The following is a 13,716-nucleotide window of genomic DNA, read 5'->3' on the forward strand; positions in this document are numbered from 1 at the left end:
TGATTATTATCGGTTTCGATAATTCTTATCGCTATTGGGGGAAACAAGTACTCCTGTGCCGCGCGTTATATCATCTGAACAACAGCAGCACGTGGCTGGGAGAAAGAAATGAGCTACCATTGTATCTTAATGTCACTATCTTAAAATGTTGACAAGACTACTTGAAACTTGTTTTTGTTATTCTCTGGCGAGCGGCTTTTATCACGACACCGTGACGTGCCCGATGAAGTCAGAAACATCTGTTGCTCTGTAGGCCGAGTCCTGTGTCAAATATTGCTTTTTGAATCACCATGATTTGTTCGTCGTGTGTTACGTTGAAACAGTCTGGGCAAAAAGGATTCCTCTAGCTTCTTGGACTTTCATCTTTCAGAAGCACGCCCCATGACGCGTACATTTGCGTTAATCGTTTTGGTTGTAGGACGTAACAAGCCTCGAAGCATGAATCCATGGTACCAGTCCGTTAGTGCCGTAACCCACTGCAGAGCGTACGCTATCTGATCGATACTATTCAAACACCCCAGGCAATGTGTAATTGACTACCACATGACAATAGGCGGAACTGCCAGTATAAGGGAATGTGGGAAATATTGTGAGTAGAGGAGTAGTAACAGCAAAATGGATTCGTCAGAGAAATCTGTGGCTCCTAACGTGGACCAGTTGTTGGATGTCAACTGAATAACATATCCATCAGAGACATTTCAATCCTTCTTAAGGGACACTACCGTCTCGTTTTTGAGCGTCGACATTCAGAAGAGTCCCTGAGCTTCTATACTACACAGCAGGACAATGTTGAAAGACCGTCGTGTGATGTCGCAGCTGGTTCATAACATACCCACCAGAGACACTTTCTCGTAGTTCATTGTACCATCATAAAATGCCGAAATTTAACTTGAAGTAACTTGCAATAATTTCTGTTGTACTTGATGACGAAAAAGAACAGCAGGCAATAAGAGTTCGTGGTATCGTACTTGAATAAACCGCATCAGCCGTTCAGTTATGGTTTACGTATTAACGACGGGTTTCACTGCGTTACAGCAGCATCTTCAATTTCTTCTAAATAGGAATGGAAGCGTTCCCGTAACCTGTCCATTAAAAAGTTGATTAAGGCCAACCAGTAATAGTCAACCTAATAAATCTACTTACAGTAATGTCAGATGCCTAAGGACACAGACACGCCCCCAACGTTCGTTGTCAAATAACCCAACCCCACGAAGCGGGGAGTCGTCAACAAATAATAAGGGGCAGAGCATTGGTACGAATAGTGCAGGGGATGGCAGAACAAACCGTAGTTAACGTAATAAATATAGTTAAACTGTAATATAAGTAGCATAACTAAGATAATATAACGACTCCTTAGAAAAATTTATAAATGACAGTGCTGGAAAACCTTTACATTATTTGATTTTCAAACAGCTGAGCAAAACTGAACGTACTCGGACATTTCTCTCTTTACTTATTCTGATCAACACTAAACTGTTGTTGTTGTGGTCTTCAGTCCTGAGACTGGTTTGATGCAGTTCTCCATGCTACTCTATCCTGTGCAAGCTTTTTCATCTCCCAGTACCTACTGCAACCTACATCCTTCTGAATCTGCTTAGTGTATTCATCTTTTGGTCTCCCTCTACGATTTTTACCCTCCACGCTGCCCTCCAATACTAAATTGGTGATCCCTTGATGCCTCAGAACATGTCCTACCAACCGATCCCTTCTTCTGGTCAAGTTGTGCCACAAACTTCTCTTCTCCCCAATCCTATTCAATACTTCCTCATTAGTTATGTGATCTACCCATCTAATCTTCAGCATTCTTCTGTAGCACCACATTTCGAAAGCTTCTATTCTCTTCTTGTCCAAACTATTTATCTACTTCCATACAGGGCTACACTCCATGCAAATACTTTCAGAAACTCCTTCCTGACACTTAAATCTATACTCAATGTTAACAAATTTCTCTTCTTCAGAAACGCTTTCCTTGCCATTGCCAGTCTACATTTTATATCCTCTCTACTTCGACCATCATCAGTTATTTTGCTCCCCAAATAGCAAAACTCCTTTACTACTTTAAGTGTCTAATTTCCTAATCTAATTCCCTGAGCATCACCCGACTTAATTCGACTACATTCCATTATCCTTGTTTTGCTTTTGTTGATGTTCATCTTATATCCTCCTTTCAAGACACTGTCCATTCCATTCAACTGCTCTTCCAAGTCCTTTGCTGTCTCTGACAGAATTGCAATGTCATCGGCGAACCTCTAAGTTTTTATTTCTTCTCCATGAATTTTAATACCTACTCCCAATTTTTCTTTTGTTTCCTTTACTGCTTGCTCAATATACAGATTGAACAACATCGGGGAGGGGCTACAACCCTGTCTTACTCCCTTCCCAACCACTGCTTCCCCTTTCATGTCCCTCGACTCTTATAACTGCCATCTGGTTTCTGTATTAATTGTAAATAGCCTTTCGCTCCCTGTACTTTACCCCTGCCACCTTTAGAATTTGAAAGAGAGTGTACCAGTCAACATTGTCAAAAGTTTTCTCTAAGACTACAAATGCTAGAAACGTAGGTTTGCCTTTCCTTAATCTTTCTTCTAAGATAAGTCGTAAGGTCAGTGTTGCCTCACGTGCTCCAGTGTTTCTACGGAATCCAAACTGATCTTCCCCGAGGTTGGCTTCTACTAGTTTTTCCATTCGTCTGTAAAGAATTCGTGTTAGTATTTTGCAGCTGTGACTTATTAAACTGATAGTTCGGTAATTTTCACATCTGTCAACACCTGCTTTCTTTGGGATTGGAATTATTATATTCTTCTTGAAGTCCGAGGGTATTTCGCCTGTTTCATACATCTTGCTCAGCAGATGGTAGAGTTTTGTCAGGACTGGCTCTCCCAAGGCCGTCAGTAGTTCCAATGGAATGTTGTTTACTCCGGGGGCCTTGTTTCGACTCAGGTCTTTCAGTGCACTGTCAAACTCTTCACGCAGTATCATATCTCCCATTTCATCTTCATCTACATCCTCTTCCATTTCCATAATATTGTCCTCAAGTACATCGCCCTTGTATAGACCATCTATATACTCCTTCCACCTTTCTGCTTTCCCTTCTTTCCATAGAACTGGGTTTCCATCTGAGCTCTTGATATTCATACAAGTCGTTCTCTTATCTCCAAAGGTCTCTTTAATTTTCCTGTAGGCAGTATCTATTTTACACCTAGTGAGATAGGCCTCTACATCCTTACATTTGTTCTCTAGCCATCCCTGCTTAGCCATTTTGCACTTCCTGTCGATCTCATTTTTGAGACGTTTGTATTCCATTTTGCCTGCTTCATTTACTGCATTTTTATATTTTCTCCTTTCATCAATTAAATTCAATATTTCTTCTGTTACCCAAGGATTTCTACTAGCCCTCGTCTTTTTACCTACTTGATCCTCTGCTGCCTTCGCTACTTCATCCCTCAAAGCTACCCATTCTTCTTCTAGTGTATTTCTTTCCCCCATTCCTGTCAATTGTTCCCTTATGCTCTCCATGAAACTCTGTACAACCTCTGGTTCTTTCAGTTTATCCAGGTCCCATCTCCTTAAATTCCCACCTTTTTGCAGTTTCTTCAGTTTTAATCAACAGGTCATAACCAATGGATTGTGGTCAGAGTCCACATCTGCCCCTGGAAATGTCTTACAATTTAAAACCTGGTTCCTAAATCTCTGTCTTACCATTATACAATATATCTGATACCTTTTAGTATCTCCAGGGTTCTTCCATGTATACAACCTTATTTCATGATTCTTAAACAAAGTGTTAGCTATGATTATGTTGTGCTCTGTGCAAAATTCTACCAGGCGGCTTCCTCTTTCATTTCTTAGCCCCAATCCATATTCACCTACTATGTTTCCTTCTCTCCCTTTTCCTACACTCGAATTCCAGTCACCCATGACTATTAAATTTTCGTCTCCCTTCACAATCTGAATAATTTCTTTTATTTCATCATACATTTCTTCAATTTCTTCGTCATCTGCAGAGCTAGTTGGCATATAAACTTGTACTACTGCAGTAGGTGTGGGCTTCGTATCTGTCTTGGCCACAATAATGCGTTCACTATGCTGTTTGTAGTAGCTTACCCGCATTCCTATTTTACTACTCATTATTAAACCTACTCCTGCATTACCCTATTTGATTTTGTGTTTATAACCCTGTAGACACCTGACCAGAAATCTTGTTCCTCCTGCCACCGAACTTCACTAATTCCCACTATATCTAACTTCAACCTATCCATTTCCCTTTTCAAATTTTCTAACCTACCTGCCCGATTAAGGGATCTGACATTCCATGCTCCGATCCATAGAACGCCATTTTTCTTTCTCCTGATAACGACATCCTCTTGAGTAGTCCCCGCCCGGAGATCCGAATGGGGGACTATTTTACCTCCGGAATATTTTACCCAAGAGAACGCCATCATCATTTAATCATACAGTAAAGCTGCATGCCCTCGGGAAAAATTACGGCTGTAGTTTCCCCTTGCTTTCAGCCGTTCGCAGTACCAGCACAGCAAGGCCATTTTGGTTATTGTTACAAGGCCAGATCAGTCAATCATCCAGACTGTTGCCCCTGCAACTACTAAAAAGGCTGCTGCCCCTCTTCAGGAACCACACGTTTGTCTGGCCTCTCAACAGATACCCCTCCGTTGTGGTTGCACCTACGGTACGGCTATCTGTATCGCTGAGGCACGCAAGCCTCCATACCAACGGCAAGGTCCATGGTTCACTAAACTGACACACAATATTTTTAGCGCAACGCAATCTGACTTTCAATAATCCCTACAAAAGGATGGCTCTGACTGACAATAACCTATACCTTTCATGAATCACTTACCTCACAAAAATCGTCGTTACTAGAACTACTGCAATACAGCGAGCGCCAATAGTGCCAGCTAAATAAAAGATTCTAACTACTGAAGGCCCACTGATAGGCATAGTTAGCAAATGAAAGATTTTGATGGGGAACAAACAATATATATATATATATATATATATATATATATATATATATATATATATATATATATACCAGTTCATGACATCCAGTCTTACAAATTTCCTGACGAACACACGTCCAGATCGTCTGCTCTCAAAACTCTGCCATCTCTCTCCCCACTTCCACCACCGCTGACGGCTCACCTCCAACTGCGCAACGCTAAGCACTGTTTACATCCAACTGCCCAACACTACAATAGCGAATATTCCAACAATGCCAACCAGCCACAGACTGCACACAGCAGTCAGTGATTTTCATACAGAACGCTACGTGGCGTTACCAACATAAAAACCTAAACAGCCCACTTACAACACGAGAGGAGTGCCTGACTGAGAACCGTGACCCATTAGCCAGACTCGTTACGACAAAGAAAAAAGTAAACAATTCGGGAAGGATAAAATTACGGAAATTAAGAAATCGGCAAGCGAGATGTTGTCGGGCGAATATCTGCATCCATGTGCAAACTAAATATAGAGGAAGGGCTTACAGTATAACAAACTTTGTAATGTTATAAACTTTACTTAAGACCTTTACCAAAAAAACAGTACGAACCGAGAATAAACTGCAAGTAAGAGGGATCACCTTTTATAAAGGCAAACGTAGCAACGAGAAGAACAGATTAATGGTCCACCTAGGGTAACCTAATTGTCCAAATATATCAGGACAAGAAATTTACATACCTCGTAGTTGCTTATCGCAAGGGTACAGCACTGGAGATGGTCAGCTGTATACTAAACTGGCAGCGATCACCGTATGACAGGGGGCGCTAGTTTACGGTGATAGGGGCGGCAGGATTTTGAACTTCGAAGACTGGGGAACGCCCTAACAGTATATCATTACATCCAGGAAGCAAAGAGCACAGTGCTCCCTGCCGCCGTGGGATAAGGAGCTGCAGCAGCAAGTCGTATACTCTTAGCTCACTTATTTGTTACAAAGTTTAATTCTTAATTTCTTTGCGTGTCTGTGGTACTTGCATTGTTTAATTCATAAATTTCGGGCGTATTATTGTATTTGAGAGTGCAACATCGCGTTTTAGTACCTGAATAGTGTAAAATCGCGTAGTCTCCTTCCGCCGCCGAGCAGTGTGTCAGCAGTGCGGAAGTAGCAGCATTACTGCATCTATTAGGCAATCTTGTATTTTAATAACCGTTTAAATTTTGTGTCGAATTGTTTGTGCTCTCTGTAGATTAGTTCAGACGTTCTTTGCACAACAGTTTTTAGCATTGATAGGGACTGCAACTGCTGTGTTCGGATGCAGACTGAGTTGGCATCCCTTCGCTCCCAGCTTCAGGCAGTGTTGGCTACGGTCACACAGCTTGAGGCTGTTGCCAATGGGCATCACTGTGGGGGTCCGGATGGGGGTTTGTCGGGGACGGCCAGCTCGTCCCACGCATCCCCCGATCGGACTACGACTGTGGCTGCCCGGGATACTGCCCACATTGAGGCTGATCTCTCACCTGTGGCAGAGTGGGAGGTCGTCTCGAGGTGTGGCAAGGGGCGAAAGACATTCCGGAGGGCTGAACGGAAGGCCGCTGCAGATTGTCTGACGAACCGGTTTCAGGCTCTGTCCCAGGCTGATACTGATCTTCGGCCGGACATGGCTGCTTGTCCTGTTCCAGAGGTTGCCCCTCAGTCTGCAAGATCTGGGCGGTCGCAGAGGGTGGGCTTACTGGTAGTTGGGAGCTCCAACGTCAGGCGCGTAATTGGGCCCCTTAGGGATATGGTAGCATGAGAGGGGAAGATAACCAATGTGCACTCCGTGTGCATACCGGGGGAAGTCATTCCAGATGTGGAAAGGGTCCTTCCGGATGCCATGAAGGGTACAGAGTGCACCCATCTGCAGGTGGTCGCTCATGTCGGCACCAGTGATGTGTGTCGCTATGGATCGGAGGAAATCCTCTCTGGCTTCCGGAGGCTATCTGATTTGGTGAATACTACCATTCTCGCTAGCGGGATGAAAGCAGAGCTCACCATCTGCAGCATCGTCGACAGGACTGACTGCGGACCATTGGTACAGAGCCGAGTGAAGGGTCTGAATCAGAGGCTGAGACGGTTCTGCGACCGTGTGGGCTGCAGATTCCTCGACTTGCGCCATAGCGTGGTGGGGTTTCGGGTTCCGTTGGATAGGTCAGGGGTCCACTACACGCAACAAGCGGCTACACGGGTAGCAGGGGTTGTGTGGCGTGGACTGGGCGGTTTTTTAGGTTAGATGGCCTCGGGCAAGTACAGAAAGGGCAACAGCCTCAAAGGGTGCGGGGCAAAGTCAAGACATGCGGGGACCAAGCAGCAATCTGAATTGTAATTGCAAACTGGCGAAGCTGCATTGGTAAAGTACCGGAACTTCAAACGCTGATAGAAAGCACCGAAGCTGAAACCGTTGTAGGTACAGAAAGCTGATTGAAGCCATAGATAAATTCTGCCGAAATTTTTACAAAGGCACAGACGGTGTTTAGAAAAGATAGATTGCATGCAACCGGTGGTGGCGTGTTTGTCGCTGTTAGTAGTAGTTTATCCTGTAGTGAAGTAGAAGTGGATAGTTCCTGTGAATTATTATGGGTGGAGGTTACACTCAACAACCGAGCTAGGTTAATAGTTGGCTCCTTTTACCGACCTCCCGACTCAGCAGCATTAGTGGCAGAACAACAGAGAGAAAATTTGGAATAAATTTTCTCAGCATGTTATAGTCTTAGGTGGAGATTTCAATTTACCAGATACAGACTGGGACACTCAGATGTTTAGGACGGGTGGTAGGGACAGAGTATCGAGCGACATTATACTGGGTGCACTATCCGAAAATTACCACGAGCAATTAAACAGAGAACCGACTCGTGGAGATAACATCTTGGACCTACTGATAATAAACAGACCCGAACTTTTCGACTCTGTAAGTGCAGAACAGGGAATCAGTGATCATAAGGCCGTTGCAGCATCCCTGAATATGGAAGTTAATAGGAATATAAAAAAAGGGAGGAAGGTTTATCTGTTTAGCAAGAGTAATAGATGGCAGATTTCAGACTACCTAACAGATCAAAACGAAAATTTCTGTTCCGACACTGACAATGTTTAGTGTTTATGGAAAAAGTTCAAGGCAATCGTAAAATGCGTTTTAGACAGGTACGTGCCGAGTAAAACGGTGAGAGACGGGAAAAACCCACCGTGGTTCAACAACAAAGTTAGGAAACTACTGCGAAAGCAAAGAGAGCTTCACTCCAAGTTTAAACGCGGCCAAAACCTCTCAGACAAACAGAAGCTAAACGATGTCAAAGTTAGCGTAAGGAGGGCTATGCGTGAAGCGTTCAGTGAATTCGAAAGTAAAATTCTATGTACCGACTTGACAGAAAATTCTAGGAAGTTCTGGTCTTACGTTAAATCAGTAAGTGGCTCGAAACAGCATATCCAGACACTCCGGGATGATGATGGCATTGAAACAGAGGATGACACGCGCAAAGCTGAAATACTAAACACCTTTTTCCAAAGCTGTTTCACAGAGGAAGACCGCACTGCAGTTCCTTCTCTAAATCCTCGCACAAACGAAAAAATGGCTGACATCGAAATAAGTGTCCAAGGAATAGAAAAGCAACTGGAATCACTCAACAGAGGAAAGTCCACTGGACCTGACGGGATACCAATTCGATTCTACACAGAGTACGCGAAAGAACTTGCCCCCCTTCTAACAGCCGTGTACCTCAAGTCTCTAGAGGAACGGAAGGTTCCAAATGATTGGAAAAGAGCACAGGTAGTCCCAGTCTTCAAGAAGGGTCGTCGAGCAGATGCGCAAAACTGTAGACCTATATCTCTGACGTCGATCTGTTGTAGAATTTTAGAACATGTTTTTTGCTCGCGTATCATGTCGGTTTTGGAAACCCAGAATCTACTCTGTAGGAATCAACATGGATTCCGGAAACAGCGATCGTGTGAGACCCAACTCGCTTTATTTGTTCATGAGACCCAGAAAATATTAGATACAGGCTCCAAGGTAGATGCTATTTTCCTTGACTTCCGGAAGGCGTTCTATACAGTTCCGCACTGTCGCCTGATAAACAATGTAAGAGCCTACGGAATATCAGACCAGCTATGTGGCTGGATTGAAGAGTTTTTAGCAAATAGAACACAGCATGTTGTTATCAATGGAGAGACGTCAACAGACGTTAAGGTAACCTCTGGCGTGCCACAGGGGAGTGTTATGGGACCATTTCTTTTCGCAATATATATAAATGACCCAGTAGATAGTGTCGGAAGTTCCATGCGGCTTTTCGCAGATGATGCTGTAGTATACAGAGAAGTTGCAGCATTAGAAAATTGTAGCGAAATGCAGGAAGATCTGCAGCGGATAGGCACTTGGTGCAGGGAGTGGCAACTGACCCTTAACATAGATAAATGTAATGTATTGCGAATACATAGAAAGAAGGATCCTTTATTGTATGATTATATGATAGCGAAACAAACACTGGTAGCAGTTACTTCTGTAAAATATCTGGGAGTATGCGTGCGGAACGATTTGAAGTGGAATGATCACATAAAATTAATTGTTGGTAAGGCGGGTACCAGGTTGAGATTCATTGGGAGCGTCCTTAGAAAATGTAGTCCATCAACAAAGGAGGTGGCTTACAAAACACTCGTTCGACCTATACTCGAGTATTGCTCATCAGTATGGGATCCGTACCAGATCGGGTTGACGGAGGAGACAGAGAAGATCCAAAGAAGAGCGGCGCGTTTCGTCACAGGGTTATTTGGTAACCGTGATAGCGTAACGGAGATGTTTAACAAACTCAAGTGGCAGACTCTGCAAGAGAGGCGCTCTGCGTCGCGGTGTAGCTTGCTGTCCAGGTTTCGAGAGGGTGCGTTTCTGGATGAGGTATCGAATATATTGCTTGCCCCTACTTATACCTTTCGAGGAGATCACGAAAGTAAAATTAGAGAGATTCGAGCGCGCACGGATGCTTTCAGACAGTCGTTCTTCCCGTGAACCATACGCGACTGGAACAGAAAAGGAAGGTAGTGACAGTGGCACGTAATGTGCCCTCCGCCACATAGCGTTGGGTGGCTTGCGGAGTATAAATGTAGATGTAGATGTAGATGTAAAAACAAACCGTGACTATCATCTGGATAATTAATTGTACGAAAGGGAATTTTAGAAATATACGTCGTGAAGGAATAAGGTACCAAAAGTGAAAACAAAAGACCTGTGACCCAAGGAATTAAATGATTCAAATGGCTCTGAGCACTATGGGACTCAACTTCTTAGGTCATCAGTCCCCTAGAACTTAGAACTACTTAAACCTAACTAACCTAAGGACATCACACACATCCATGCCCGAGGCAGGATTCGAACCTGCGACCGTAGCTGTCACGCGGTTCCAGACTGTAGCGCCTAGAACCGCTCGGCCACCCCGGCCGGCCCCAAGGAATTACATTCCACTTTTTAAACAATCAAAATTACTTAGCTACTCCAATGTCTTAGTTTGGGTATCAAGAAAATTAAAACATTCAGACTCTGAAGTAGAGTTTTACACTGTTTACAAGGAGTTGGAAGACGAGGAATAACCTTTTTTCAAATACGAGGGGTTGGAACTTAAGTAGTGACAAGTACTTATTCACAACCGATACAAAAGAGTTACACGTTTGCACCTGCTACTGTCCTTCAAAGTAGTCACCAGCGTGGTTTAGAACGCGTTGCCAGCGATGTGGAAGGCATAGTATACCATTAGCAGAGCCTGTTCTGTTGATGGTGCGAATGGAGCGGTTCAAAGTTATGGTGATTCTCGTGTACGACTGTGATGGTGTTATCCTAACGCATTACGTTCCTCCACGGCAAACCGTCAATGCAGAGTATTACTGTACGTTTTTGGAGCATCACCTGCGACCAGCTTCGCGAAAGAAGCGGCGACACTTTCTGCGCAACGCACCCATCATTTTGCACGACAATGCGCGGGCGCATACAGCGCAAGCTGTGGCTGCTCTGTTCAGTCGATGGGACTGGGAAGTACTGTACCATCCACCATACTCCTCAGACTTAAGTCCTTGTGACTTTGATTTGACTCCGAAGATGAAGGAACCACTTCGTGGCATTCGCTTCAGAACTGTTCCAGAGATTCGACAGGCAGTAGATCGCTTCATTCGCACCATCAACAAGCAGGCTCATTACTACGCCTTCCACATCGCTGGCAACGGGTTCTATACAACGCTGGTGACGACTTTGAAGTACATTAATATGTGCAAACATGTAACTTCTTTGTATCGGTTGTGAATAAAAAGTTGCCACCATTTAAGTTCCAACCCTCGTGTATCCAAACAACAGCTTTTTTATCTCGTTATATACAGACCGGAAATGGAAATGGAAGAGGATGTGGATGAAGATGAAATGGGAGATATGATACTGCTTGAAGAGTTTGACAGAGCACTGAAAGACCTGAGTCGAAACAAGGACCCGGGAGTAGACAACATTCCATTAGAACTACTGACGGCCTTGGGAGAGCCAGTTCTGACAAAACTCTACCATCTGGTGAGCAAGATGTATGAGACAGGCGAAATACCCTCAGACTTCAAGAATAATATAATAATTCCAATCCCAAAGAAAGCAAGTGTTTACAGATGTGAAAATTACCGAACTATCACTTTAATAAGTCACAGCTGCAAAATACTAACACGAATTCTTTACAGACAAATGGAAAAACTGGTAGAAGCCGACCTCGGGGAAGATCAGTTTGGATTCAGTAGAAATGTTGGAACACATGAGGCAATACTGACCTTACGACTTATCTTAGAAGAAAGATTAAGGAAAGGCAAACCTACGTTTCTAGCATTTGTAGACTTAGAGAAAGCTTTTGACAATGTTGACTGGAATACTCTTTTTCAAATTCTAAAGGTGGCAGGGGTAAAATACAGGGAGCGAAAGGCTTTTTACAATTTGTACAGAAACCAGATGGCAGGTATAAGTGTCGAGGGACACGAAAGGCAAGCAGTGGTTGGGAAGGGAGTGAAACAGGGTTTTAGTCTCTCCCCGATGTTATTCAATCTGTATATTGAGCAAGCCGTAAAGGAAACAAAAGAAAAATTCGGAGTATGTATTAAAATCCATGGAGAAGAAATAAAACCTTCGAGGTTCGCAGACGACATTGTAATTCTATCAGAGACAGCAAAGGACTTGGAAGAGCAGTTGAACGGAATGGACAGTGTCTTGAAAGGAGGATATAAGATGAACATCAACAAAATAAAAACGAGGATAATGGAATGTAGTCGAACTGAGTCGGGTGATGCTGAGGGAATTAGATTAGGAAATTAGACACTTAAAGTAGGAAAGGAGTTTTGCTATTTGGGGAGCAAAATAACTGATGATGGTCGAAGTAGAGAGGATATAAAATGTAGATTGGCAATGGCAAGGAAAGTGTTTCTGAAGAAGGGAAATTTGTTAACATCGAGTATAGATTTAAGCGTCAGGAAATCGTTTCTGAAAGTATTTGTATGGAGTGTAGCCATGTATGGAAGTGAAAGATGGATGATAAATAGTTTGAAGAAGAAGAGAATAGAAGCTTTCGGAATGTGGTGCTACAGAAGGATGCTGACGATTAGCTGGGTAGATCACATAACTAATGAGGAGGTATTGAATAGAATTGGGGAAGGGTTTGTGGCACAACGTGACAAGAAGAAGGGACCGGTTGGTAGCACATGTTCTGAGGCATCAGGGGATCACAAATTTAGCATTGGAGGACAGTGTGGAGGGTAAAAATCGTAGAGGAGGACCAAGAGATGAATACACTAAGCAGATTCAGAAGGATGTAGGTTGCAGTAAGTACTGGGAGATGAAGAAGCTTGCACAGGATAGAGTAGCATGGAGAGCTGCATCAAGCCAGTCTCAGGATTGAAGACCACAACAACATCAAGATACAAACAAGAATTACGAAGAGAAATCCAAAATTTAGGCGTCCAGTATCGCCATGACAGAAAGTGATTGTGTGTTTAAGGCATCGTTGCTACCGGGCCACTCCTTGGCACCAATGTTGCGGCCTCAGAATGCGGTGGTCGCCTTATGATTATGAGGTCCAGCGTAGAGTGGAGTGAGTGGTCTAGCGTACGTCCGGTGTTATCAGTGACAGAGTGTTATCTGTAATAACACTTATTAATCAGGCAGAGTTTATAAAGGTATGACTTTCTTCAGAGTTACAATCGGCAGCCAGATGCGAGCACACATCCGGTGAGGGAGTGCTGGTGACTCGTCAGTGAATCCCCGTGCCGTGCTGGCTTATTTTGTAATGGTGCTCAGTCGGTGAGCTTACATATTGTTACCTCACTGTGCCCTCCCTGTTAAGTATCACAGTGGTGCTTGCGTTTCTGTCCGCCCCGTTCCGAGGTGTGTTGCACTGATGCCACGCCCTGTCGAAATAACATCTTCAGCTCCGAGCTCAGGTGAGAGACCTTTAACAAAATATTAATGCTGCCCTATGAAACTATTCTACTGCGTAACATTCCAGCCCTATATCAAGAAATTCGTCTCGTATTTTACCCCTGTTTATCCTCTACACTCTTTCTATCTTGGGAGCTGGCATACATGGGTCGTTTCTTAATTCTGTATTATTATTATTCTAGACTTTTGGTTTGGTGACCTTATTTTTCATTTACGTCCCATTATCCTTATTTTCTTGGTACAAATTTTACTAAATTACGATTTTCTTATCCTAAATTTCTTGATTTACACTGGCTAA

At 43.5% G+C, this 13,716-nt stretch overlaps 1 protein-coding gene across 1 annotated transcript in view; it reads right to left on the minus strand.

Moving 5' to 3' along the window:
• LOC126412505 (probable 4-coumarate--CoA ligase 1) overlaps positions 1–13,716 on the minus strand; it is a 165,268-nt gene that overhangs the window by 137,136 nt on the left and 14,416 nt on the right. The window lies entirely within an intron of this gene.

The sequence above is a fragment of the Schistocerca serialis genome, chromosome 7 (assembly GCF_023864345.2).
Source record: "Schistocerca serialis cubense isolate TAMUIC-IGC-003099 chromosome 7, iqSchSeri2.2, whole genome shotgun sequence".
Classification (NCBI taxonomy): Eukaryota; Metazoa; Arthropoda; class Insecta; order Orthoptera; family Acrididae; genus Schistocerca; species Schistocerca serialis.